The sequence below is a fragment of the Lepidochelys olivacea genome, assembly GCF_965140295.1.
Source record: "Lepidochelys olivacea isolate rLepOli2 genome assembly, chromosome: 9".
Taxonomy (NCBI): Eukaryota; Metazoa; Chordata; order Testudines; family Cheloniidae; genus Lepidochelys; species Lepidochelys olivacea.
The window spans coordinates 102360012-102387984 of record NC_140419.1 but is presented as its reverse complement, the minus strand read 5'-3'; the positions used below and the strand labels follow the sequence as shown (position 1 = coordinate 102387984).

The 27973-nt window shown below is 46.5% G+C and overlaps 1 long non-coding RNA gene across 3 annotated transcripts; it reads left to right on the top strand.

The window, feature by feature from the left end:
- Positions 1-89: 89 nt before the first annotated feature.
- LOC311526352 lies at positions 90-27973 on the top strand. Of its 3 annotated transcripts, XR_014712989.1 has the most exons (8): positions 90-270; positions 1648-1851; positions 4476-4569; positions 15242-15368; positions 20049-20134; positions 21019-21105; positions 25820-25946; positions 27452-27973. It is a non-coding gene; the product is annotated as an uncharacterized lncRNA (long non-coding RNA). The 3 variants fall into 3 exon arrangements; XR_014712991.1 differs by lacking the exon at positions 90-270 and having other exon boundaries at positions 674-1851; XR_014712990.1 differs by lacking the exons at positions 90-270; positions 4476-4569 and having other exon boundaries at positions 674-1851.

Here is a 27973-nt window from a genome sequence, read left to right as displayed (position 1 = left end):
CTGTTCTAGCGGCTCAGGCGCCTCCTCACGGCCCCCTTCTCCTTCCCGGGAGCGCAGGCGGCCGCCATCTTCCCCGGGGCCAGCCTGGCCTCGGCCCCCTGGGAGGCCATTTTCACTAGGGGCAGCCTCACGGCCACACGCAGAGCCGCCTGGGGCTGGCCGCCATCTTGACTGAGGGCAGCCTATAGCCTCGGTCCCCTGGTCCTCAGAGGGAGGCGGCGGCCATCTCGCATAAGGGCAAAGTGGGGACGGCGGCGGAACTGGGAGCTGGTGAGAGCAAAACCTCGCCGAGCCACGACCGCGACAGTCACGATGCGCAACGGCCGGCGGCCTTCACACGCGACACACCGGGCGCCGGGCTTCCCGCCGGCGCGTGAGCGGAGCCGCCAGGCCCGAGCTGCCTGCCCCGCCCCCAGCCAGGGCCCCGCCCGCTCCTGCCGCGCGCCCCGCCCCCGCCCCCGGCCCCGGCCCCGGCCAGGGCCCCGCCCGCTCCTGCCGCGCGGGAAGCGGCTCCGGGGCGGCGGACGGGCCCCGCCAGGGACAGGTCGCGGCCCCCGCCGTGCTGCGGGCCGGGCCGGGCCGGGGAGAGCCGAGCAGGCCCCCCCGGGGCGGGGCCGGGGCCGGGCGCAGAGCTGCGGCGGCGGCAGGAGCGGGCTGGGGCCTCCCCGGCGAAGGGGGAGCCGGGGGAGCCCCGAGCGGGGCCTTGGCGGGGCGCCCGGTCTGTGCCCCGGCCCCGGCTCGTGGGCGGCGGGGCCGGCCCTGGCCCACCGGGGCCTGAGCAGCCCGCAGGGCGGCCGGGGCTCCAGCCTGAAGCGCCCAACTGCCGCCTCAAGGCGTGGCTGATCCCTGGGGCCCCGCTCAGAGCCCTGGGGCCCCGCTCAGAGCCCTGGGGCCCCGCTCAGAGCCCTGGGCCAAGCTTTCGCCCTCCCGCCACACTTCCCGTGGCGCGCCAGCGCCCGGCTATAAGCCCGGGACTAGGTCATCGGCCAGGTCCAGCCTCCCCTACAGGCAGCGCCAGCGGGCTTTTAAACGGCCGAAAGCACACGCCACAGTCATTCTGCGCCAGCTCAGCCTGCTGTGGAACTGCTCCTGGCTGCGGTCAAGGTGCCTGGGCCTGGCCTCGTAAGCCGTGGCATGGACGGGTAGGCAGTCTCCCAGGCTCACAGTGGGCATTTCGACTTCCCCTACGGTGATCTTCTGGTCTGGGAAGAAAGTCCCTGTTTGCAGCTTCTGGAACAGGCCAGTGTTCTGAAAGATGCGTGCGTCATGCACCTTTCCAGACCAGCCTGCATTCATATCTGTGAAATGCCCATGGTGATCCACAAGCTCCTGGAGAACCATAGAGAAATACTCCTTCCGCTTAATGTACTCAGTGCCTAGGTGGGCTGGTGCCAGAATTGGACTCTGCATGCCATCTATCACCCCTCCGTACTTAGGGAAGCCCATTTGTGCAAAGTATTTCAGAGCAGGATGCAATTAATGGCCCTGCACACTTCCTTCAGCACGAGTCCAATGGTAGACTTGCCCACGCCGAACTGATTAGCAACCAATCAGTAGCAGTCTGGAGTAGCCAGCTTCCATAGTGCAATCGCCACACGCTTCTCCAACGGCAGGGCAGCTCTCATTCTTATGTCCTTTCGCTGCAAGGCTGGGGTGAGCTCATCACACAGTGCCATGAATGTGGCTTTCCTCATCCGAAAGTTCTGCAGTCACTGCTCCTCATCCAAGACATGCATCATGATGTGATCCCACCACTCAGTGCTTGTTTCCTGAGCCCAAAAGCAGCGTTCCACTGTGGTCAGCACCTCCGTGAATGCCACAAGCAAGCTCGTGTTGTAGCTACTATGTGTGGTGAGATCAATGTCGCACTCCTCCTGCCTTTGTAGTTTAAGGAATAAGTGCACTGCCACTCGGGACATGTTGGTCAGAGAGAACAGCATCCTGGTCAACAGTTCGGGATCCATTCCTGCAGCCCGAAGAGACAGGGTGCACAGTACACAAACCGTTGAAAGATGGTGCTAAATGCGGACAGACGCACAGGGATTGCTGGGATGCAAAGCAATGCATCCTAGGTCAATGGGACAGGACCCAGGATGCCCCGCGACCCCCTCTGGCTTCCCACAAGTTAGCGGCAGAAGAGAGAGAGATGCTCTGTGGGGTAGCTGCCCAGAGTGCACTGCTCCAAATACCACTGCAAGTGCAAACATGCTATTGCGCAGGCAGCTGACAGTGTGAACACACAACAGTGGTTTTCCTTCAGCACTCTCTGAGCGGCACTGTAACTGTCTGTGCTGTAACTCTGCCAGTATAGATGTGCCCCCAGTTGCAGTTCACACATACTCATTAGAGACTTTAAAGTTTGCCAGTTAAATGCCTAAAGATTTTGCCTGCACTGGGCATACTCCAGCCTGGGGCTTAGTAGGACTTTCCCTGTAATTGCAGCTCTGAACTGCTGCAGGTTGTGCTGGGGTCTGGAGGCCTGAACTGAGAGCAGAGAGAGCTTCTCTCCTAAGCACTAAATGCCCCCCTGCTGGGCCCAGGTGGCATGGAGGAGGCAGCTGCTTGATTCAAATGGAGGGGGGGAAAGCTGGTTTGCAGGGGGAATAGGAAATAGATTAGGACAAATAGCTGGTGGGGGGAAGACACTGGACTGGTGGCTGGTGGGAAGGTAGGGACAGAAAGACTGGGAGTTGGGATGGGGGTGGGACTGGGTGGACAAAGCTTGGAAGGGGAAGTGTGGGGAGACTGGGTGGAAGACTGACTGGCAGGGAAGGAAACTGGGACTGAGACCCAGTTGGACAGGGGGAAGATCTGATGAAAAGCCTGGGGAAACTGGGATTGGCTGCGCAGAGATTGGGACAAGGAGCTGGGGGCAGTGGTGCAAACTGAGCAGGGAGACTGGGATGAGAAACCTGTTTAGTGGAGACTGGGATTGTATAGGTGAGGAGAGGGGTTAGATGAGGAGCCAGGGTGGAGAAGAGATAGGACAGGGACATGTTAGAGAGAGCAGGGCAGAGAGGTCACACTTTTGGGTGGAGGGAATGGGCAGAAGAGTTTTGCCCCATAGAGCACAGTCCACTGAAGAGCTGGGAATGGAGGCCAAGGTTTGAGTCTCACCATTCCTCTGCTGAGAGAAAACATCTGTGAACCCCATTCACAAAATGTTTCATCTCCCTCTAGTGCTGGTCCACTGAGGAGGAGAGCCTACTACTGCTATCAGTTACTCCATTAGTTCAAGTAGATCTAAAGATTGCAACCCTTACTAATGAGCCATGTCAGTGTCCATATGATTGAATAAACAGAGTTCATTCAGTTTGTTTTTTTGAAAGCCTAGGATATTATGAATGGCCATAAGAATGGCCATACTGGGTCAGACCAAAGATCCATCTAGCCCAGTATTCTGTCTTTCGACAGTGGCCAATGCCAGGTGCCCCAGAGGGAATGAACAGAACAGGTAATCAAGTGATCCATCCCATGTTGCCCATTCCCAGCTTCTGGCAAACAGAGGCTAGGGACACCATCCCTGTCGACCCTGGCTAATAGCCATTGATGGACCTATCCTCCATGAATTTATCTAGTTCTTTTTTGAACCCTGTTATAGTCTTGGCCTTCACAACATCCTCTGGCAGGGAGTTCCACAGGTTGACTGTGCATTATGTGAAAGAAATGCTTCCTTTTGTTTTAAACGTGCTGCCTATTAATTTCATTTGGTGACCCCTAGTTCTTGTGAGAGGGAGTAAACAACACTTCCTTATTTACTTTCTCCACACCAGTCATGATTTTATAGATTTCTATCATATTCCCCTTTAGTCATTGCTTTCCACACATTACTAAGGCTGCAAAGTCAAACACAAAATTTAGGAAATACCATAATGAAGGCTCCCTGTGCACTTGCATTATGATTCAGTCTAACTACATGATCCCATGATTTGGGTCACAGCAGTGCTTAGTGGCCCTAGCCCCCATTATGTAGGGTACCATCCAGATATATACCAAAGAGATTGACTATAAGCTCTCTGAGGTGGGGCAAGCTACAGGTTTAAGGATTTTATAGTTATTTGTGGATCTGACCTTCAGGGCTTCTTGTTCCCCTATGTTGGTCATGAATTCAGGTCTGGAACAGGGCTCTGTAGAGGGTTTTAAATTCAGAGTACATAAAGAGTGATATTTTGGCATCGGCTGCGTGTGTGTGTGTGTGGGGGGGAGGGTGATGGAGGAGAGACATGGACGGGATGGGATGCTTACAGCAGGCCAGAGTTTGGCCTGTAGTTTTAATTGGTTATACTTATTTTTATGCTCCCCAACTCAAGAGTTGGAGATATTCTGCATGCAGTTCAGAGGTTGTTGACTGGAAAGGATGTATGATGGCCTACCAGAATATCTGTGCAACCAGTGTTCATGTGTAAAGGTCTTTAAGTGGTTACAACACTTCCTTTTGAAGTATGTTCTTTAACTATCTGTTCTTTTCTTAAAAGGAGATTCTTAGTCTTGAGACTCACAGCTGGACACCACTGAAATCCAGCCCTACTCAGGCAGCCCCACACTGTGTGCATTTTGCTGGCTTTCAGGGTAATTATTCAAATCCATCTCTAATGTAAGAAGGTCAATGACAGTATAGCACACATGCTATTTAGTTTGCTTTTGCCCTTATTTTAAGCACTTGCCTAGCTGATCCTCAGGCACTAGGAGTCAATAACAACGTGTTGCTGCTTTTGGAATGGCATGCAGCAGAGAGCATCTGTAGGGTTCTGTCCTTATACAGTTGTATGTTAATTCCATTTAAACTATTTGTTTCAGCATGAATATCACCTAACGAATTTCAGGTCCCTCCATTCTGTACATGGGACTGATTTGTACATGTTAGACACATTCTGCTCTCATTTGCCAGTGAAATCCAGGGGGATTGCTAGCAAAGAAAGATATGCAAGGTTTGACACAGTGCCTTTGCTTGTTCCTGTGGCTGTTTGTTCTGAAACTGGAGTTCTGTCTATACACAATATGTTACTTTAATGGGAGTAGAGAAAAGACACACTGGGATTTGTTCTGAGTGGGTATGGAGGTTTATATTGGTATATCCTGAAGCACTTGCATGAGAGGAAAGTGATCAGGAACAGCCAGCATGGATTCACCAAGGGAAGGTCATGCCTGACTAATCTAATCGCCTTTTATGATGAGATTACTGGTTCTGTGGATGAAGGGAAAGCAGTGGATGTATTGTTTCTTGACTTTAGCAAAGCTTTTGACACGGTCTCCCACAGTATTCTTGTCAGCAAGTTAAGGAAGTATGGGCTGGATGAATGCACTATAAGGTGGGTAGAAAGCTGGCTAGATTGTCGGGCTCAACGGGTAGTGATCAATGGCTCCATGTCTAGTTGGCAGCCGGTATCAAGTGGAGTGCCCCAAGGGTCGGTCCTGGGGCCGGTTTTGTTCAATATCTTCATAAATGATCTGGAGGATGGTGTGGATTGCACTCTCAGCAAATTTGCGGATGATACTAAACTGGGAGGAGTGGTAGATACGCTGGAGGGGAGGGATAGGATACAGAAGGACCTAGACAAATTGGAGGATTGGGCCAAAAGAAATCTGATGAGGTTCAATAAGGATAAGTGCAGGGTCCTGCACTTAGGACGGAAGAACCCAATGCACAGCTACAGACTAGGGACCGAATGGCTAGGCAGCAGTTCTGCGGAAAAGGACCGAGGGGTGACAGTGCACGAGAAGCTGGATATGAGTCAGCAGTGTGCCCTTGTTGCCAAGAAGGCCAATGGCATTTTGGGATGTATAAGTAGGGGCATAGCGAGCAGATTGAGGGACGTGATCGTTCCCCTCTATTCGACATTGGTGAGGCCTCATCTGGAGTACTGTGTCCAGTTTTGGGCCCCACACTTCAAGAAGGATGTGGATAAATTGGAGAGAGTCCAGCGAAGGGCAACAAAAATGATTAGGGGACTGGAACACATAAGTTATGAGGAGAGGCTGAGGGAGCTGGGATTGTTTAGCCTGCAGAAGAGAAGAACGATGGGGGATTTGATAGCTGCTTTCAACTACCTGAAAGGGGGTTCCAAAGAGGATGGCTCTAGACTGTTCTCAGTGGTAGCAGATGACAGAACGAGGAGTAATGGTCTCAAGTTGCAGTGGGGGAGGTTTAGATTGGATATTAGGAAAAACTTTTTCACTAAGAGGGTGGTGAAACACTGGAATGCGTTACCTAGGGAGGTGGTAGAATCTCCTTCCTTAGAGGTTTTTAAGGTCAGGCTTGACAAAGCCCTGGCTGGGATGATTTAACTGGGAATTGGTCCTGCTTCGAGCAGGGAGTTGGACTAGATGACCTTCTGGGGTCCCTTCCAACCCTGATATTCTATGATTCTATGATATCACAATGCTGGCTAGAGTTGCTTAAATCCCATGGCCAGGGACAAGGAGTTATATTCAGCCATGCTGGAGTGAGCCCCAGATTTATATTATGCACTGAGAAATCAAGTCCTACTTCATCAACTTGGCAAGATCTTAAGCCAATCAATTTACAACATACATTTAACACATTTTTATGGTAACAGTAACAGCCTGCTATTTCATTCTGCCTCTTGTTTCTATTATATATAGCTGTTTATAGGATTGAGCATTTTTCTTGGAGTATTATCCATTAATGTAAGCTTTCATGTGCCACACATTACTGAATTAGTTTAAGATGTGATTTGAAGCTGGGAAAGACCAATATCTAGTTTTAAACACTCTGTATTGAAACTTTTAAATGACTGAGGCAAACTATGTTTTTTATAGTGGGGTTTTTCCATTATCAAATGGAAACTATTTTGATTAATTTTATTGTAATAGTTCAGCCCTAAAGCAAGAGGGACTTATTTAGACAAAGGATTAGTGTTTATGACAGTCATCCTCATATTACTGCAGATACAAACATCTTGTATATCCTGATATCTGCATTTTTACACCTATACACAGCAACATGTTAAGTTTTGATTGAGAGGTTTTAAAATAGTTTCAGCTATTGTCATGAAGTCAGGACTCATGCTATTTAATGATAATGATCTTACATGTATATATGACCTTTCATACACAGATACCTTAAACGGATTTATGAGCACTGAAGTCAGTGGGAGATTTTCCTGAAGAGAGTGCTGGGAGTGGTTGTGTGCTTTATTTGGCAGATTTAGAATAGGTGATGTAGGTAGAGCTGCCTACAGTTAAGTGTGCCTGATGTTTCCATTATTATAAGACCCGTTTTCAGTTGCTTATAAAATTTGCCAAACTATTTGGGATGAAGTTTTTCCATGCCTGGTATCGGCCTGTGGGTGAATGTTTTGGGAAGCATCAGCTAAAATGTTTCAGGTTTTTCCAAGACCAGTATGTTTTTCCATCCATTAACATTCAGACAATTATTTCATTGAGATGCCTTGGTGCCTCCATTCTTTGGAGCAGAGACTTTGCAGGGATTAACATAAGAATGGCCATACTGGGTCAGACCAGAGTTCATCTAACTCAGTATCCTGTTTTCCAACAGTGACCAGTGCCAGATGCTTCAGAGGGAATGATCAGAAGAGCATCTAATGAAGTGAGCTGTAGCTCACGAAAGCTTATGCTCAAATAAATTTGTTAGTCTAAGGAGCCACTCCTTTTCTTTTTGCGGATACAGACTAACACAGCTGCTACTCTGAAACAGAACAGATCTGTTATCACATGATCCATCCCCAGCTTCTGGCAGTCAGAGGCTTAGGGACACCCAGAGCATGTGTTTGCAACCCTGACCATCTTGGCTAATAGCCATTGATGGACCTGTCCTCCATGACTTTTCTAATTTGTTTTTGAACCCAGTTATACTTTTGACTTTCACAACATCCCTTTGCAACAAGTTCTACAGGTTGACTTTTCACTATGTGAAGAAGTACTTTTTTATGTTTGTTTTAAGCCTGCTATCTCTTAATTTCATTAGGTGATGCCCTAGTTATTTATCCCTTCACATAACATGAAAACACTTCCTCATTCACTTTTTCCACACCAGTCATGATTTTATAGACCTCTATTATATCCTCCCTTAGTTGTTTCTTTTCTAAGATGACCAGCTGTAGTCTTTTTAATCTCTCCTATATAGGGATGCTGTTCCATGCCTCTAATAATATTCCCCCCACCCTCCGAATCTTTTCCAATTCAAATCTATCTTTTTGAGATGTGATAACTGGAATTGCAAACAGTATTCAAGGTGTGGGTGTACCATAGATTTTATCTAGTGGCATTATGACATTTACTCTCTTATTAGCTATCCCTTTCCTTAGGGTTCCTAACATTGTTAGCTTTTTTGACTGCTGCTGCACATTGTGGATAGTTCTCTGAAAACATCTGTTCAATGACTCCAAGAGCTCTTTCTTGAATGGTAACAGATAATTTAGACCAGGGGTGGGCAAACTGTGGCCCATGGGACCGTCCTGCCCAGCCCCTGAGCTCCCGGCTGGGGAGGCTCACCCCCAGGCCCTCCCCTGCAGCTATGCAGGCAGCTCGGCTTGCGCCTGCCCACCTCCCAGGATTTCAAATAAGCCTGTCCTGCTGCTCTGAGCGACCTGGTAAGGGGGCGGGGGTTTGGATAAGGGGCAGGAAGTCCCAGGGAGTAGTCAGGGGACAGGGAGCGGTTGGATGGGGCAGAGGTTTGGGGGGGCGGTCAGGTGACAGGCTGGGGGTTGTATAGGAGGTGGGGTCCCAGGGGGCAGTTGGGGACAGGGAGCGGGGGGGGGGGGTTGGATAGGCATGGAAGTCTCAGGGGGCGGGGGTGTGGATAGGGGTTGGGACAGTCAGGGGACAGGGAGCAGGGTGGTTGGATAGGGTGTGGGGTCCTGGTGGGATAGTTAGGGGTGGTCAGGGGACAAGGAGCGGGGGCGGGTGGATGGGTTGGGGGTTCTGAGGGGGACAGTCAGGGGGCAGAAAGTGGGAGGGGGTGGATAGGGGGCAGGGGCCAGGCTATTTGGGGAGGCACAGCCTTCCCTACCCGGCCCTCCATACTGTTTTGCAACCCCGATGTGGCCTTTGAGCCAAAAAGTTTGCCCACCCCTGATTTAGACTCCCCATCATTTTATATGTATAATTGGGAATTGTTTTCTGATGTGCATCATCACTTCGCTGTTTTCAACATTGAATTTCATCTGCCATTTTGTTGTCCAGTCACGCAGTTCTGTAAGATCCATTTGTAACTCTTCACAGTCTGCTTTGGACTTAACTATTTTGAGTAGTTTGTATCATCTGCAAACTTTGGCATCTCACTGTTTACTCCTTTTTCCAGATCATTGAAGAATATGTTGAACAGCACAGGTCCCAGAACAAACCCCTAGGGGACTCTACTATTTACCCCTCCATTCCAAAAATGAACCATTTATCCCTACCTTTGTTTCCTGTCTTTTAACCAGTTACTGATCCATGAGAGGACCTTCCCCCTTATCCCATGACAGGGTAAGAGCCTTTGGTGAAGGATGAGGTCTCCCTGATGTCAGGGACGTGACTTGTCATCCCTGTGACAGTACACCCAAATTTGGCCAAGTTAGAACCCTGAAAGATCTCCGTTCACAAATGCCCAGTAGAGACTTGCTCAGAGCCTGGCAGCTAAATTCTCTGAAGATTCTGTCCGTCATAAGCAGTCTCTGTGCCCTCACAGCTCTTATGTGCCATCCCCACAGTGCATGGTCCTTCCCTGAAGTGCAGGGGCTGAGCAGGCTCTTTTTCCTGCAATTGCTCCTTTTGCTTGCTGGGGGCCACCATGGTGCCAGGCACCAGAACTGAGAGCAGGGAGATTGAGAGTACAGGAGAGATGATGCCCACCTGCTGGGCCCAGGCAATGACGAGGGGAAGGAGGGAATGGAGTGACTTGACTCGAATGCAGAGGGGAGAGGAACAGGAGTCAGAAGAACAGAAGATGGAGGGAAGAAGTAGTGGGTAGGGAAGGGCAGGAGCAGAACAGCAGAGGGCAGGAGTTAGGGGACACAGGGTCTGTAGCTTCCCTACAGAACCTGGAACTGAACCCAGGAGTCCCAAGTCTCCTCATTCCTCTGCTGTCAGCAAACAGCTGTGAAATCCACTGGCAAAGCATGTATCTCATTCCCCTGTACTGGCAGGTCCATGTAGATGATAACAGCCTTCTATTGCTACCAGTTACACAGTTAGTTCTGATGCCAAAGATCTGAAACTTGATGATTACCTGCACCTTGATGATGATCTGTGTGGGGAAGGTCAATGTAGTTCTGCATGGCAATTTGTTTTGTTTTTTTAAAATGTAAGGAGTTAATAAAATATATTAAATGAACATTAAGATCACACAGCCGACCGCTCAAAAGTTAGGAAATGCCAGAATTAAGGATACACATGCAAATCTAATTGAGCCCCCTTGTGCTTATGCATTATGTTACAGACCTTAATTACACGATCACATGCTATTTTCCACAGGAACCTGCCTCATTCAGTACACAGGCTGGACCTGCCCTGGGGATGAATCAGGGCTGTGTAGTAAAGGAGGCTGTTGTCTGTAGGACCCTGCCTCATTTGTTGCAGAGGTTGGAAGGTGCGTAAGTGAATGAGGTTGAGGACAACAGGAAGAGAAAAGATAGTTCTCATGGTTAAGGCAGTTGAATACTGCCCTAGAAAACTGGATTCTATTCCTGCCTCTGCCACAGAGTTTCTATGTGATGCTGAGCAAGTCTCTTAAACCAAACTGCATGAGTGATCACTAATTGTGTACCCCATTATTTGGGTGTCCCGCATGAGATACCTGGGGTCTGATTGTCAGTGTAGTTGTGAGTGCTCAGCAATAACTGAGGTCAATAGAATTCAAGCTTTGAACATTTAAAATTTTACATACTCAAAAATAAAAACTCAGGCCCTTTGACTTTTGAAGGAGACACCCAAAATTAGTTAGCATTTTTTAAACAGTGTCTTTAATCCATGCCTCAGTTCCCTGCATATAAATGGGGATAACAACTCATCTCACAGGGTGTTGTGAAGATAAATTCAGTGTTTGTGATGAATTAAGAAACTATGATGAAAGCACCATCAAAAGCACACAAGGAATTACTAAATAGTTATCCATGCTGTATGCTAAATGAGGCAGCAGTCCTGTGGAAGACATATAATGTGATCATGTAATTAAAGACTATCATAATGCAGATGTATGAGGGAGACTCCATTTTATTCTTAAGAGTATTTGCAGTGTGCAAAACAGCCCTGCAGTGAAGCCTTCTGCTTGACTCTGGAAAGGAGCAGCTCCAAGCTCAAGTCTTTCCTGCAGGAAGAACATGCCCGAGTTCACTGGTGAGTTCTAAAAGATCACAAGGATTGTTTTCCTTTAGATGATGATTTGTTGTGTGAAGAGTTTATGACTAATTTTGAACTGAAAAAAGTGTTTATTGTTCACCATTTCCTAATTGACTTATAATTAGCAATTAAGTGTTCAATATAAAGAGATATGAAACAAGCATATTAAAAGCAGATTTCATATGGCAAGAGAGATGCTGGTAAGATACATTATGGAACTATAATTCACTTTGATTTAGAAGAGTGCATAGTTCTCTTTGGGCTTCGCTACATGGAAAAACTGACTGGCATAGCGATAGCAGAATAATTATTATTAGGGTTATTTCACTCTAGCTGTGAGAGTCAATTTCCTCATGTAGACAAGCCCTAAGTAAGGCTAATTAGCCCAGCAAGAGGTAATTTGTTGAAAGAGGCATGTTGAGGTTCTACCAAGCTTAATCGGCTCTGAATTTGAACACATTCAGAGCAGTGATAGATTGGCCCATAAGATACCACTGCCTGGTAATGAAGTTTTCCAGGAACAGTGCAGCCTTTTTCTTTTCAATCTGCCCCTTCCCTGTGTACCTTTCTGCTAAAAGACTTTGGCATTCAGACTTCTTTATTGGTTGCCAACTGTTGAAATATACTATTATTTTAGCACTGAAAACAAACCTGTGTAATAGGATGTTTGCTTTCTGCTGTTGGCAGGCCTGTAATTTGTGCTCGGAGTTGTAGTTACCACAGAATTACACTTTTTCCTGTGGCTGGTAGGAGGCTGGCTGCGAGGTCAGCACATTAACGAATATTGTGAAATGAAAAGCCATTTGCTACGTGAACCAGCTTCTCTTTATTACTAGTTTCTATTTCAGAATTCTGCCATGCACTGGCTTTAGCTCACTGCCTACCCTGGTAAACCATGATCTCAGTTATAGCATCAATGAAGAACTAACAGACTCACAGAAATAGCAGTTCTCTAGCCATAGCATGCAGCACAGGGCCTAGAGATCACAAGGCACAGAGACAGCAGTTGACCTTGAGCGCCCCCATTAGCATCGTGGTGCCCAAGTGCCAATTTCAGCACACAAACATAGAACTAGGTGCCTTAACGGAGATGCTTGGGTATCAGTACAGACTGTTGCACCAACACTCCTTGTTCTGGGAGTACCATTTTCCATCACAGTCAGCCACGCCATGCTAACAATGGTTTTTCCTCTGCTCTGTAGCTCTGGGAGAGAAGACTAGAGCCCTCAAAAAGTAGCCACCCCTGTTACCTGTACCTTGTTATCTTCAGGGAACCAGCAGCACGCCCGGACCAGCTCTGTGCCCTTACACTCTGCTAAGGCAAGGCAAGGCAGATCCTCCTCAAAGCCTGTAAGATGTTCTAGTCAGCCATACTACCACTGTTTAAGTATAAGGGACTACTAGGTAGGGCCACTACCCTTCCTCCTAATCCCTGCAGACTGTTTGGGGAGGAGCTTTGCCAGCATAGTCTGACACACCCATTTATTTTGGGGTAAACTTTTAGTTCCTTTCAGGGTGATCCTATCATTTGACTTTCCTAATTACTTACTAGCTACATTTTAACAGCTCTTTACAGGTATAACTAACTGAGCCCCAGCGCTTCTATAAGATAGGAAAGCAGGATAATTAACCAGTTTCTACAGCAAAGCAAAGGGGGAAATCATAGTAGGTACTTACCAGCTGGAAGAGCCAGGAAATGCTACTAGTTGCAAAATCTATCCTGCAAGTCTGCAGCTGTTGGCTTGTGCCAGTTTAAGGGGCCAGCCCCCACAAAGGCATGCTGGGGAAAATTTATATAAAAGGGGACTTTAACAGCATGGTGAGGCTGATGTTAGGAAAGGAATAGCTTTACTAGAGCACTTGTATGTAGGTTAGTACATTAAATGAGTAATAGTATTTTTATCCCTATTTTTCAGAGGGGAAGAGCTGATTGTCAAAGAGAACAGCATGGTCACAGTGGAGTTAGGAGTTCTTAGAGAATACCTAGTTCTTAGAGAATGTTTTTCCTTAGTAGATCTCAAAGTGCTAAAACTTGTGAAGTCTGGAGTCACAGGCCTGCACTTAAATCACTGGACTTGAAACTTCCCCTTCCCTACATACACCCTCTTCTTCCATCTGCGTTGTCTCCTTTCTCTCCTAATTGTTCTGTGCAAGGAGTGCAGGTTTCTCATATCCATGTAAGACTTTATCAGTAATCAAATAGGCCCTTTAGGTAAGGGAGTTCAGCTGGTTAGTTAGTGTAACTAAAAAGGCTTAGGAAGTGCTAAACAGTCATATCTCTGCCTGTGCTCTCTAGTCCCAGTCTGCTAGTATAAACGTGCCTGTCTTGTGATAAAGTCTATGCACCTCTTCCTGAGTTCTGCACTATCACAGAACTTGCTTCGGTAGCAGATATACTAAAATTGGAACGATACAGAGAAGATTAGCGTGGCCCCTGCGCAAGGATGACACACAAATTCGTGAAGCGTTCCATATTTGGGGGGGAGGGATAGCTCAGTGGTTTGAGCATTGGCCTGTTAAACCCGGGGTTGTGAGCTCAATCCTTGAGGGGGCCGTATAGGGATCTGGGGCAAAAATTGGGGATTGGTTCTGCTTTGAGGAGGGGGTTGGACTAGATGAGGTCCCTTCCAACACTGATATTCTATGACAGTTGCAGGGAGTTCTTTGGGAACTGGTAGCCAGTCAGCTGCATTTCTAGTTTTCCCTTTACATGTTGCTAATCCTGCTGTGTAATCAGCAACTCTGGAGTTTGGGGCCTGTTTCTTCTGGCTCTCGGTGCTTATTTGGGGACACTTAACTGCTAATCTTGGGAGCAGTGTCTGTCTGTCCTCAGACTGCAAGGAGAGCAGAGGGTCCTGTGGTAAGGTGGGTCCCTCCAGGTCTGAGCTGGTAGAAGAGGAAGGGCTCTGAGTCTTGCAGAAGGGGAAGCACAGATGTGAATTCATGGTGGGGGGGGGGTTTAAAGGGGAGCTGATAGTGTCTGTGAAAGGGTTTGGGGAGCATTAGTGGGGAGTTGATGCTGTGTATGTGTGTGGGGGTGTTGGAGGGGAGCTGATGGGATGTTGGAGGTTTGAGGGCTTGTTAGAGGAGAGCTGATGGTGTGTGTTTCTGGGGGGAATTGGAGGGGAGTTGATGGGGTGCAGGGGAGGTTTGGGGGGCACTGGAAGGGAGCTGAGGGTGTGTTTATGTATGTGGTTGATGCTGGATGTTCACACTTTACAGTGTTCTCTTGGCCCATGTACTGTGGGATTTTGAGGTTTCGGGGGCGTTAGAGGGGAGCAGATGGGGTGGGGGAGATTCGGGAGGGGGTGTTGGAGAGGAGCTGATGGGGTGTGGGAGGTTGGGGGACATTAGAGGGGAGCTGATGGCTTGTGGGGGAACTCAGGGAAGTGTTGAAGAGGAGCTGATGGTTTGTATGTGTGTTGTTGATGCTGGGTGTTCACACTTTACAGAGTTCTCTTGGCCCATGTACTGTGGGGGGTTTGGAGCTGGAGGGAGGGTTAGAGGGGAGCCAATTGGGTGTGGGGGGTTAGTGGGGAGTTGATGGTGTTTTCTCTCTGGACATCTCTGCTGGGGAGATTCATTTTATCCTTTTTAAGCCTGAGGCTGTCTCTGGGAATGTGTCAGTAGAGGGCTGGATTCTGGCAGTTGTCACAGCACAATCTCACTGGTAGCTGGGAGACCAACTGCAAATGACTGAATTTAGCCAGTTAGGCTCCTAGCCCACAAGGTTGTCTGCGCCGGTGGATTCCATTAAAGTGAAAGGGGCTCTGCACAGACACTGACCTCAGCCAATGTGGAGTAATTTGTAAGACTGGCACCTTAGAAAGCAGATGACCACATAGGATACAAAAGCCAAGAGAGTACATCATAGAAAGAACTTCATTTATTCTGGAACTGACACATATAGTTTAATTTCAACTGATATGTATTATAATAGGCTGTCCTGGAACTTGGAGAGATGGTGGAGCACCTGAGAGTTCTGAATTTGCCCTTAAACCTGCAAGCAGACTGAATGTTTCTGCTGTAGCTGCACACCTGGCTTCTTGAACTGAAGAGGTTTTCAGGTAAGCATGAATACAAGTTTTGTTTTTCTAAACATTACCATCAAAGTCAGGGAAGCCTATCAATTTGGGAATAGAGCTGTATTTCTGTAGCTCTAGGTAATGACAAAACTTTGCTTTCTAACCTTATAGGACGAGAAATATGGACAATTGCTTTGGATAAAATAGAGCTTCAGAGTTTCAAATCACTTTATATTTTGGAATGAATGGGACATTGGAGACAATTGCACAAAACTCAGATACTGATCAGACTGGAAAAATATTAATCTCACTAGCTGGATAGGATAATGGTACTTAGAAATTGTGCATGTTAGTAATTAACTCAGCAGATTCAACCAGTTCAATATCTGTGGATATGCTGAATTGGGGGTGTGTGCTGAGAGCAGAATTTAGCACTCTGATAGTACAGATACATTCCTGCTGCAGATGTAACCCTCACACCTCCTGGTGCTCTGTCCTCTCGAGTGGTACTGAGACCACTTAGAGATTAATGAATCTGCTACAGCCTTAGCAAAGAGTGACGTGGCTTTTAGCTCATGCAGTAGAGGCTTATACACTAAGCTCCAGAGGTCCCAGGTTCAATCCCACCTGCCGACGACTGGGGTCTGTTGGTTTTACACAGACACACCCATTGATCTTCTAGCATGTTTTTATAAAATTAAAGTATTTTTACAGACAAATAACAGTACTCTGAGGAAAGTTTTGTAAGTTGGCTCTTGATTCCAAGTTGATTGTCAGTTATAGAATTAAACTTAATTGACAAAGAGAAAAAATTATCCATATTGAATAATACAGTACTAGTGCATCTCAGTCCAGAGAGTCCAACCACCTTCTGTTGGAGGCCTGTCCTTCTGAGAAGTCAGTAACCTTCTGTCCCCACCCCACTCCATTGCACTGGGCCTCTGCACTCTTACCCTGACTCTACCTCTCTCCATTCTCTCTCTGAGCAGAGTTGACCCTGTACACTCCAACTGAGTATTTCAAAGTGTAAGATTCTAAAACCAGATAAAGAGGTCACTGACTAGTGTAAACCCGTAGTCACTCTGTTTGAGGGCCGTGAGCGACTCCCAGCTTGCACTGGGGCCTCGGACAGCAGAGCTGACCTGCAATGATAGGAAGACATCTCTGTGCTGCTCTTTCAAAAATTTTGAATAATAAAAGTTAAGGGCGTGTGAATGTCGGTGTGGTGCTGGCACATGGTAACTGCATGGACTCCTGTGCAAGTACTTGCATGCATACATTTAAATTAAACCATTGTTTCCCTGTAAGTGAGTACTCGTCAACAGTAGCTCAGCTGTATTGTCTAGGTTCTGAATACAGGCAGAAATTAGCTTCTATCCACTAACTGCCCTCTTTAATCCTTTTTTCAGTTATCTTTTTGATAACATTAGCCATTTCTACCTCACTTCCTGCTTTCAGCCAGATTTGAATTCTCTCACCCACTCCCTGTCTGTCTGGTTTATCAGCTGTTCACTCTAATTCTCCATTTAGCTTAGCTTTGGACTGCCCATTCTCCGGGACGTTCCCTTACCTTATCTTGAAAGATAATTATGGAAGAAAGTAGTGTTTGTATTCACCGAGGTTATTGTCTTGAAATATGTAGTGACAGAGGCCAGGAACCTCCTGGGTATCTAGGTGTCTAACTCCCTTTGATTTCAATGGGAGTTAGCTGACTAATAACTCTGCGGGTCTGGGACTAAATTTAGGGTTCTTGTCTAAAGAAATGTAGAGTACAACAGTGTGTCTGATCTAAGGTATCCAGTAAACACAATCCCAAATATATTAGTGTGATGCATGGTTGGAAAGGGTTAAACATCATGCAAAATAAATAACCCTCAAAAGACGTGTGGGGAGATAATGTTTGTGTTTTTGTGTATATACATATGTATGAGTGGGGTCGACAATGTAATCAACAGTCCCTGTCTATGCTGTTTCAGAGTAACAGCCGAGTTAGTCTGTATTCACAAAAAGAAAAGGAGTACTTGTGGCACCTTAGAGACTAACCAATTTATTTGAGCATGAGCTTTCGTGAGGTAAAGCTCACTTCATCGGATGCATACCATGGAAACTGCAGCAGACTTTATATATACACAGAGAATATGAAACAATACCTCCTCCCACCCCACTGTCCTGCTGGTAATAGCTTATCTAAAGTGATCATCAGGTTGGGCCATTTCCAGCACAAATCCAGGTTTTCTCACCCTCCACCCCCCCACACAAATTCACTCTCCTGCTGGTGATAGCCCATCCAAAGTGACAACTCTTTACACAATGTGCATGATAATCAAGTTGGGCCATTTCCTGCACAAATCCAGGTTCTCTCACCCCCTCACCCCCCTCCCAAAAACCACACACACACACACTATGCTGTATTCTGATAATTCAGAGGTCAAAAGAACATCCTAGCTTTTAAATGAATTGTAAACACAGGATATCTCTGTATTCATCTCTCTTTGAAATGTACAGCAAATAATCTGTGAATGGTGGAGGAAGAAGCAAATGGCCTTATGTTAATTCTATAGCTAAGTAGGGGCAGTGGGCCGCCTTCAAAGTCATGCTAATTATCTTTTGTTCCCCAAGAAACTCCAACCTGTCAAAAAAACATGAAATTGTATAGAAGATCCTTGGGTCCTGAGTCTGTCATCTTAGATCTGTTTAGGCTTCATCAGGGGAAGTTTGAGTCACAAGACTGAGGTCCCAGTTATGCTGGTATGCCCTGAATATGATATTTGAACATTGGACTATAAACTATGCACTATTTCTGAAAGATCTCTTTGCAACTACAAAGCTCACCATCTCTGCTATGAATCTGCACCTCAATGAACTGAACTCATGTCTGTATGTAAATTGATTTTTTAACCATTCTCTCTCTCTTTTGTTTTTTAATTAATTTTAGTTTAGTTAATAAGAATTGGCTGTAGCACGTATTTGAGTAAGATCTGAAACATTCATTAACCTGGAAGGTAATGTGTCCGATCCTTTGGGATTGGTAAAACCTTTTCTTATGATGAAATAAGATTTACAGAAATTTTCATCATATTTGACGTGGGTACCTGGAGGAGGCCTGAGGCTGGATCACTTTAAGGGAACTGTGTTGTTTGGACTTCTGAGTAACCAGTAAGGTAATAAAAAGAAAAGGAGGACTTGTGGCACCTTAGAGACTAACCAATTTATTAGAGCATAAGCTTTCGTGAGCTACAGCTCACTTCCTCAGATGCATATCGTGGAAACTGCAGCAGGCTTTATATATACACAGAGAATATGAAACAATACCTATTCCCACCCCACTGTCCTGCTGGTAATAGCTTATCTAAAGTGATTTCCAGCATAAATCCAGGTTTTCTCACCCTCCACCCCCCCCACACAAATTCACTCTCCTGCTGGTGATAGCCCATCCAAAGTGACAACTCTTTACACAATGTGCATGACAATCAAGCTGGGCTATTTCCTGCATAAATCCAGGTTCTCACATCCCCCCCACCCCCATACACACACAAACTCACTCTCCTGCTGGTAATAGCTCATCCAAACTGACCACTCTTCAAGTTAAAATTGCCTACAGACAGCCCCGCAACCTGAAGCAAATACTCACCAACAACCACATACCACACAACAGAACCACTAACCCAGGAACTTATCCTTGCAACAAAGCCCGTTGCCAACTGTGCCCACATATCTATTCAGGGGACACCATCACAGGGCCTAATAACATCAGCCACACTATCAGAGGCTCGTTCACCTGCACATCCACCAATGTGATATATGCCATCATGTGCCAGCAATGCCCCTCTGCCATGTACATTGGTCAAACTGGACAGTCTCTACGTAAAAGAATAAATGGACACAAATCAGATGTCAAGAATTATAACATTCATAAACCAGTCAGAGAACACTTCAATCTCTCTGGTCACGCGATCACAGACATGAAGGTCGCTATCTTAAAACAAAAAAACTTCAAATCCAGACTCCAGCAAGAAACTGCTGAATTGGAATTCATTTGCAAATAGGATACTATTAATTTAGGCTTAAATAGAGACTTGGAGTGGCTAAGTCATTATGCAAGGTAGCCTGTTTCCTCTTGTTTTTTCCTACCCCCCCCCCCCAGATGTTCTGGTTTAACTTGGATTTTAACTTGAAGAGTGGTCAGTTTGGATGAGCTATTACCAGCAGGAGAGTGAGTTTGTGTGTGTATGGGGGTGGGGGGGATGTGAGAACCTGGATTTATGCAGGAAATAGCCCAGCTTGATTGTCATGCACATTGTGTAAAGAGTTGTCACTTTGGATGGGCTATCACCAGCAGGAGAGTGAATTTGTGTGGGGGGGTGGAGGGTGAGAAAACCTGGATTTGTGCTGGAAATCACTTTAGATAAGCTATTACCAGCAGGACAGTGGGGTGGGAGGAGGTATTGTTTCATATTCTCTGTGTATATATAAAGCCTGCTGCAGTTTCCACGATATGCATCTGAGGAAGTGAGCTGTAGCTCACGAAAGCTTATGCTCTAATAAATTGGTTAGTCTCTAAGGTGCCACAAGTCCTCCTTTTCTTTTTGCGAATACAGACTAACACGGCTGTTACTCTGAAACCAGTAAGGTAATAAAGAAGCTGTTTTATGCTGGCTTGGTGAATCTAAGTATTGGAATATCCAGCAGCTTTCTGGGGATTGTCTGCCCCATTCTTTGCAGGTTATCCTAATTGAGTGACCACAGCTGGCTCCCCACTAGGACCCTGGTCACAACTAGTCACAGCCAAATCAAGAATAATGCACAAGGTAAGCACCAAGTATTAGGGAATGCAAAATCAGTGATACATCTAATGCAGACGGACTGAGGGATCGCCAAGTACTGGTGTGAATCATCAGTAATGTCGTCTAATGCAATGAGTTTGTTGGTGTAAAAGACCAGAATGAACCCCTACATCTGTACAACTCAGTTCAAGGACTTGTTACCTTCATTCTCCCTGGGTGCAGAAGGTACCTAGGGAGGTGGTAGAATCTCTTTCCTTAGAAGTTTTTAAGGTCAGGCTTGACAAAGCCCTGGCTGGGATGATTTAATTGGGGATTGGTCCTGCTTTGAGCAGGGGGTTGGACTAGATGACCTCCTGAGGTCCCTTCCAACCCTGGTATTCTATGATTCTATGAGAGTCACCACAGTCCATCTGAGACCTACTCAGTCTAGGGTAGTGGTCCCCAAACGGAGGGGTGTGCCCCCCTGGGGGGTGCAGAGGAACATTCAGGGGAGTGCGGTGGGGCTCAGGCCAACCCCCATGGGAGGGAGCACCACCCAGCCCCATGATGCCCCCAGCTCTGCTCTGGCCCTGCCCCCAGCCACAGGTCTGGCCCGGCTCCCGGCCACCAGCTCCTGGCCCCAGCTGCCATTATTCTGGCCCAGCCCCTGGCTGCGGGCCCACTCCCAATTGTGGCTTCTGGGGGGGAGGACGAGGTAAGGAGTGGGGGAGCATGACCAAATAAGTTTGGGAACCACTGGTCTGGGGCATGCTTCCTAGAAGGGCAGGCTGTGACCTGAGGGCATTGGTTGTTTGCACTTTTCTCTTTAGAATTTGGAAACAAAAAGACAAATAGATGCTATTTCAGTTATAGTTGGGGCTGGTAAGGTTGCCTGACACTTATAACTTTGCCAAACTTTATCTGTTCAGGCAGAAACTTGTGAGAGCACAAGAAGGACCTGCTATAAGGATGAATCAGAGTTGTGTACTGAAGGAGGCTGTTGCAAAAGTTGGAAGGTGTGTACTCTTTGTAGTACTGGGGCAGGCTGGTCTAGGCCTGTCCATAACTAACGCATACCCCTTCAATTAAGGGGCAAGAACCACTAAGTCCAGGCTACAATTGATTTCTGGGGACGACAAATGAAAAAAAAGGTGTGGGGTCAGAGGTGGGGAATCAGGGATCAATCAGAAACCACCCCAAGAGCGCCCACTATTCCTGAAAGGTATGCTGGGGGCCAGTGGCTGCTGCCCAGAAGAACTCTGCTCCAAGTTGTGATCGGATAAGGCACAGGAAATAGATCCCACAGTCAGAGTTTCGTCCTCCTGGAATGATGGATGGCTGTCTTGGTCTCTCAACTTAGTGGGGCCATGGATGGGGTGTGCAAAAATAAGGAGGTGAGGGGAGAAGCGCAGCCAGAATTTCAGTAAGAGGCTCTGGAGGAGCTGGAAGATGGGCTACAGCTGATGAACTCTATGTAGATGTGCATCAGGGTCTCCCTCTTGCTGCAAAAGGGGAGGTGTCAGGGGAGTTCATGAACCGTGCCTCTCCGTGTAGGAGGTGACAACTAATATCCCTGGTGGGCCATAGGACCAGAGTGGAGTTTAGGCTGCTCCATCAGGTTCCTTGCCCTCCTCAGGCGGCTGCAAGTCCCACTGGTTGGTTATCAGGTGGGACATGAGGGCAAGGAAGTAAATAGAATAGAAGATAATAAGGTGATAAATAACAGTCATCATGGATCTGTCAAGAACAAATTGTGTCAAACCAACCTGATAGCTTTTCTTGACGGGGGGGGGGTGGGGGGAGGGGAAAGAAAGATAAATGTGGTATATCTTGAGTTTAGTAAGGCTTTTGATACTGTCTCACAGGACCTTCTCCTAAACAAACTAGGGAAATACAACCTAGATGGAGCTACTGTAAAGTGGGTGCATAACTGGTTGGAAAATCGTTCTCAGAGAGTAGTTATCAGTGGTTCATGGTCATGCTGGAAGGGCATAACGAGTAGTGTCCCCCAGGGATCAGTTCTGTGTCCGGTTCTGATCAATATCTTAATCAGTGATTTAGATAATGGCATAGAGAGTACACTTATAAAGTTTGCGGACGATACCAAGCTGGGAGGGGTTGCAGATGCTTTGGAGGATCGGATAAAAATTCAAAATGATCTGGACAAACTGGAGAAATGGTCTGAAGTAAATAGGATGAAATTCAATAAGGACAAATGCAAAGTACTCGACTTAGGAAGGAACAATCAGTTGCACACATACAAAATGGGAAATGACGGCCTAGGAAGGAGTACTGCAGAAAGGGATCTGGGGGTCATAGTGGATCACAAGCTAAATATGAGTCAATAGTGTAACACTGTTGCAAAAAAAGCGAACATCATTCTGGGATGTATTAGCAGGACTGTTGTAAGCAAGACACGAGAAGTAATTCTTACACTCTACTCCGCACTGATTAGGCCTCAACTGGAGTATTGTGTCCAGTTCTGGGCACCACATTTCAGGAAAGATGTGGTGAAATTGGAGAAAGTCCAGAGAAGAGCAACAAAGATGATTAAAGGTCTAGAAAACATGACCTATGAAGGAAGATTGAAAGAACTGAGTTTGTTTAGTCTGGAAAAGAGAAGACTGAGCGGGGACATGATAACAATTTTCAAGTACATAAAAGGTTGTTACAAGGAGGAGGGAGGTGAATTGTTTTTCTTAACCTCTGAGGCTAGGACAAGAAGCAATGGGCTTAAATTGCAGCAAGGGCAGTTTAGGTTGGACATTAGGAAAAACTTTAACTGTCAGAGTGGTTAAGCACTGGAATAAATTGCCTAGGGAGGTGGTGGAATCTCCATCATTGGGGATTTTTAAGAGCAGGTTGGACAAACACCTGTCAGGGATGGTCTAGATAATACTCAGTCCTGCCTTGAGTGCAGGGGACTGGACTAGATGACCTCTCGAGCTCCCTTCCAGTTCTATGATTTTATGTAGCACAAGTACATACAGATGTTTCTTGGTGCAGTTTGGAGATGTACTGGCTAGATATTGTGGAGCTGGCTCAGATGGCATGTTAGTGGCAGCTCGGGAGGCTCAAGGGGAAGGGTCCTGATGACAAGGTTGGAGGGCCAGGAGTGAGAATTGGGCAGGGAGCACCCTCAAGGAAAGAGAGAGAAGCAGGAGTCAAGGCTACCTTCACCCCCTGGAGCATATGACAGGGGATGAGTGAGTTGGACCGCTTCATGCACTAGCTAAATGCTACGGGGTCACCTAGCCCCTCCAATCGTAGTCCAGGAGGTCTCCTGGTCTGGTGGTACCAGCCAGGACCAACTTCTGACACACCATTGGGACTCCACCACCTACACATGGAGATGGGGTATGGAAGGTATATAGTGAGTAAGGCAGTGCATTGCAGGAAGAGAAAGAATGGTCTTGTGGTTAATGCAATTGAATGGTCTTCCTCAAAAGAAAAAAAGACTGTTACATTTTAACCAAATTCTACAGTATTTTATGAAGTCTGTAGCATTGTTTTATTATAGCATAGCAACTATTCATGCAGCCCTTATCTGGCAGCCTTAAACTCCAAAGTACAGTGGAGCTTGTTGGTATGTTACAAAGAAAATGCCGCTGGGCTCCACTCCAGGGCATGGAGAAGGCAATGGTCTTATTTACTGCCTGGGCCAGGGCCTCACTCATATGCTGGGCACTACTGCAGCTTTCCTTAGAGGGCTTGCGGGTCCGGGGTTCGCTTCACAAGGTGTTATTTCTATAGTGCAGCAATGAATTAGAGCCACACGTGTTCTCCAGAGAACAGTTAAAAGAGAATTCTCATTCGACTACACTAATCCCCAGTGTAACTCCATTGACGTCAGTGGTATTACATTGTATCTCAATTTGGCCCATCTCTCCATTAAAAACAAAGGCGCATCTCCTGCACGCAGTGTGTTATCTCTGAGTGTGCCAGCTTGGTAATGCTGCGATACCTCCACTCTCATGTTTAATTTGATGCAGAATTCCACTTGAAAATAATCCATTCAGCACCTGCAGCTGCTGGGATGAGCAGTGGCTTCTGTGTCTTGTTCAGAGATGCTCTCTACATCTTTGGTCAAGCAGAATGCTGCAAGTCAGACTAATACTCAAACTGTGATAGCAGCCAAAATCTACATGTAGTAATCTTCTGTTGAATTGGTTTGAATTTAACATCTGAAGTTCCTATATATTTTCTACGTGCTGTGAGGTTACCAGCGAGATACTAACTGCACTGGAGAATACCCAATGGCTTTCAGAAGGAAACAACCAGTATTTTCATTTCACTCTGCAAAGACTGGTGTTCGGTTACCACTGTGACACTAGTGCCGCACACATGATGACACACACTGCAGTCCCTGCAGGTTGTTTTACTCAATACTGGAAGTGGCTTGGCAGAAATAACTACCTATAATAAAGCTATTACTCCAGGCCCTGAGTGGGACCAGCCATTTATTTTATGTTACCAAACAACTCACTTCTAATGACATGCAAAGCCAGGCAATTAGAAGCCATTAAAAAACCAGTGTCTTCTAGCCACAACCATGCCGTCCCTACTTCCATGTCGTGTTCTGGAATGTAGGGAACCACTGACTTTACAATGGTAGCTGCTGTATGGGGTTGGATAGCAAACTCCTTCATGCTTCTCCTGGAGGATATGTCCTCAAAGCTCAAGAGAAGTGTGTGAGTGGGGTAGTTGCTGTAAAATCCTCGCTCAGGCCCAAGTACTGTTCTCTCACCAATACTGTAGAGTTTTCCTGTCTCCAGGCTGTCTGGACAGACAGTTGGGTTTGTCTGCGCTGGAATTCTTTGTTGTGTCTTGACACGTGAATTTACAAGATTATAAATCCTATTATAGAAACACTAAACAAACCTTGGTGACTAGTTGTTTCACCCTAAACTGCTAAAGGCCTGTATAGTGTCTGCACTATAATTTACAATAAGGTTGTGTAACATATCAAAACATGACTAAAAATTCAAGTGCAGACAAGCCCTTCGAGAGTTGCATAGGAGTATACTATGACTCTGGTGGGTTCTTACATATCCACATCCAATGCAGAGCTAACAGTGTTAAAATTCCCCATCTTTTGGAGCCATCATCCAAGGATTATGAAAAGAAAAGGAGTACTTGTGGCACCTTAGAGACTAACCAATTTATTTGAGCATGAGCTTTCGTGAGCTACAGCTCACTTCATCGGATGCATACCGTGGAAACTGCAGCAGACTTTATATACACACAGAGAATATGAAACAATACCTCCTCCCACCCCACTGTCCTGCTGGTAATAGCTTATCTAAAGTGATCATCAAGATTTGTGCTGGAAATGGCCCAACTTGATGATCACTTTAGATAAGCTATTACCAGCAGGACAGTGGGGTGGGAGGAGGTATTGTTTCATATTCTCTGTGTGTATATAAAGTCTGCTGCAGTTTCCACGGTATGCATCTGATGAAGTGAGCTGTAGCTCACGAAAGCTCATGCTCAAATAAATTGGTTAGTCTCTAAGGTGCCACAAGTACTCCTTTTCTTTTTGCGAATACAGACTAACGGCTGTTACTCTGAAACCAAGGATTATGAAGGTTTTACTATTAATAATTGAGGGAAGAAATAGAAAAGGCCCTGTGATCCCAGCCAGTATTTAATAATTTTAAAGTTAGAATTCTTTTCCAAATACTGTATCTAATACCTGTCACCTTTCTGGTGGGAATTATCTTTCTGAAGGTGGTACAAGGTTGAAAAACCAGATGACCCCCATCTCCTGCACCATGCTTTGCCCTTGTATAAAATCTGCTAGTAATTCTCCATGGACGAAGAGTTCTGGAGCATGCCAACTTCTGGTAGGGGGAAGGTAAGTCCATATACCTTAGATTCCTGAGGTGCAAAGTATTACTATATAGCACCTTCCCACTCTCCCAAGGATCTCAAGGTTCTCTACAAACATTGCAGTATTGCAAAGCTGAATGTGAAATGTCAGATATTTCATACTCGAAAGAACACGGGACCAATTCTGCCTTCATGCACACTGCAACCCCCTGGGTCAATAGGGTTGCAGAAGGTGTAAGTGGGGGGAGAACTTGGCTGCTGACAACTGGAACATCCAAAGTACCATCTAAATATTAGAAACAAGCAACTGCAGAAGCATTGTCAGCAATGATGGCTAGATTCAGATTTTCGCTGTATAAAAATAACTGCCCCAGATACATCCTTTTGCTTTACACTAGTGAGCTCAATATGGCAATTTAAAAAGAATGCCATTAAAGATGGCAGAGCTTGTTTCCCAAGAGCCTGCATATCAGAAAAGCAGCAGTCACTTAAAGCAGAGAAAGCCTGTCAGCCCAAGCATTCCTCTGACCTTGAGAAAATCTGTTTGCTCAGTAGGGGAGCCTATCAAATGTGCTAAGCAGCAGAGTGAAGTAATCTTTTTTGCATGTGTTTCATTCTTTATTTTAACATTATCTTGTACATTCTGATTGATCAAGCAAAAGTGACAGTTCCCTCCAATCTGTCATATTGACTTTTGTAATTCACTGGTTTGCTGTTTGCATAAGTGAATTCTCAGCGTGGAAGATCATGTGTGCCTTTGATTGCTTCACCTTGTTTGGTTGCCTGGGAGAGCCAGGCTACGAGTTATTTGTCTTAGGCCAATGAGAGCATCTTCAGGGTGTTCACAATCAGCTGATGCCATAATCATCGAGGCTAGTATCCACTGACACAGAAGATGATGTTGAAAATAAATAATCTCTACAGACTTTACAAAACCTTAGGCCAGTGTTTTTCAAAGTATGACGCTGGCTTCCTTGAGGAGACTAAACTAGTTCACACTTCACCTAGAAGTGTGAACTAGTGGCTAGAGTAGGGGACTGAGAACTGGGACTCCTGAGTTCTGTTCTTTGGTCTGGTCTGCTGTGAAACAGAGGACAAGTGGCATAATCACTCCATGTCTCCCTCTGTGTAAATTAGAGGTGAAGACACTTGCCTTCCAGACAGGGGCTTAATGGTGAGGTTTAATGAATCAATGTTTGCAAGCCACTTTGGGCTGTTTAGGTGAAATATGATATAAAATGCTAAGTATTATTGTTTTAGCCTTTCCATGGATTTGATCAAGCCGCAGGCAGATGGCCATATGAGGAGGGGAAGGAACCTTCTGTTCCCGGTATTCTCATGTCCCAAGCAGAGCTCAGTAATGAACTCTTAATACTTGGGAGATACTATCTGCTTTGCTTAGCAAGAGGTGGAAATGCCCCGACATAGGAGATCCTAGCAGGGCCTTCTCTGCATTCTATGGGCACTAAAACCGACCCTCAAAGTACTTATTTCAACATTTTCCTCCTGGATTATTTCCCTGTGTTGCAGTGGAGCCCAGCAGCCTCCCTGAGGCTGGGAACACTTTGTGCCGAATGCTGGATGAACACGTCCCAGAGAGCTAATGGAGAGGAGATGGAATGAATGGATGTTGCACGGGGTAGGGGGAAGACGGAAGCCAAGGTGATGATGAGGAGATCCTGTGGTTCCTTCGGCCAACGACGTGCCTGATTTGATGAGACTGATCGTTCTCTGTCCTTTTACCCCTCTGCCAATGTACAGTTACACAAAATTACCGCTTTCCCAGAGAGACTGTACTAATCATTTACTCATGACCCCTGTCCTGCAGCCTTCTGCCAGGTGCCCTCCTCATGGCAGCTGTGGAGCAGAGAGCAACAGTGGTAGGGTGACCATATTTCCCAAAGGGAAAATGGGACACTTCCAGCCCCTCGCTCGAGGCTCCCCCCTGCTAGACTGTTGCCTGTGGCTAGAACCCTGTGGGGAGGGAACCCTCAGGAGGCTGTCGGGGCCCCTCGCTGGAACCCTGCGGGGTGGGGGCAGCTCAGGAGGCTG